Below are 1783 nucleotides of genomic sequence, written 5' to 3' on the forward strand. Positions count from 1 at the left end.
CACAACACAGAAACACAGGGCTTAAATACACAGAGGGAGCAATCAGGGAATGAGTAACAGGAGGGAAACACAGCTGGAGCAAATCAGGCCTAACGAGACAAGGGAAGCAAAACCAGGCACACTTATATGAGACAGACTTTCAAAGTAAAACAGGAAACATAACACAGAGACGCGAACTTGACAAGGGGATACAGCTGACAGGGGAGACAGAGCAACTAGAGAAGACAGAGACATAAACCATAAGACAGAACTCAAAGAAACCAAAGACTAGAAATGATAAATATAATAAAGTCAAAAACCCTGGGCCAACGACCCAGGCATCCTAACAAGAGGTTGGTGCAAAGAGTGATGAGCAGCTAATATGTTCTTGATATTATGGGTCTCATTAACACAGAAAGGTTTCACACTCTTTATTTGACTGAACAGTTGGAGCAGGACGTGCAGACGTGACAATGTTTCTGATTGTGTCACATAAAACTTCTGAATTCTCTTGCTGTTTGGATAAAATACGTGGCCTTCACATTTGTGATATTATTAGAAGAATGTAAGAGCTCTTTATATCACAAAGATGCAAGTTTATTCTTTGATTGTTTTTTCTGTTGGGGACAAAACATTTTTACAACAATTTGTTGTTCTATAAGGATCGTGGTCCTTGATGGACCTACACTGACCTCATGTCAGATTTGTAGATAGATTTAGCCCATGTTTCTATTTTCAAACCCTTTAAGCTGAGAGAACATTTTATTTGCAGCTTGTTTTAAGTGTGATAGAGACTCAGTCCTGGGGGGAATACCCTTTATATGTGCAGGTCTACAGAACTAAAACTGCTGAGTGGAACTGCATGCATTGCACAGAAACGTGCACAGTTCCTGTTACTGTAGAGAATCCCATATTTGCTTTATTAGACTGTAGGACAGAAACCCCAGAGGAAACCGTGGGTTAGCTGACCAAGGTAATAACAAGCTTTGTGTGGCTGTTTGTCCCGATCACCAGTGTTGGGTAAGTGAACTTAGATAACGAACAGAAACCCTGAGTATGCCAGACTCACTTCACTGCATAGGGCCCAGTTACACTGCTGTGTAAATGAAACACTTTAATGATTGGTTATGTGTCAGTACTGTTAGAACAGCTGACACATACCTTCTCTAAAGACCAGGTTTTTATGGCTTTTAACCCCAAAACATGCTACGCCAAAAAGCAGTCCACCCACAGTCCCCCGGAACAGATTAGTAATACACTATTATACACCAGTAAGTGCCAGGATGATTGTCCTGTTTTATACATTAAGGAAATCAAACAACCTCTGGCCAAGCACATGGCTTAAGGCAGAAGAGCTACCTCATTATCACCATCATTGATTATTATGTCTAAAGCTGGGTTACATCTTAAACTAATTGAGCTAATTTAAGTTAGAATTTAACTTCTATATAAAAAGAACTTTACAGGTACTTTAAAATGACTAAACCACAAAAACAACACATGCTATTGTAAAGTAAGTGCAGCTTTGATTTAATATTACACTGCGTTCACATGCTTATTTTTTGCATAGACATTTAGATATGATGATTTGTTTTTTGTATGTACATTTATTCACTGACTGTTTTCATTTATTGTTACTGATCTCTTTGGCAGTTCATCCATTCCTATATGCATTTGTACTTGACACATCAAAGTAAAAATAGATAAATAATAATAATGATAATTTACTATTATTATTATTATTATTATTGCTATTATTATTATTATTATTATTGCTATTATTATTATTATTATTATTATTATT

The sequence above is a fragment of the Pundamilia nyererei genome, unplaced genomic scaffold (assembly GCF_000239375.1).
Source record: "Pundamilia nyererei isolate P.nyererei 1_Seehausen unplaced genomic scaffold, PunNye1.0 scaffold00373, whole genome shotgun sequence".
Lineage (NCBI taxonomy): Eukaryota > Metazoa > Chordata > Actinopteri > Cichliformes > Cichlidae > Pundamilia > Pundamilia nyererei.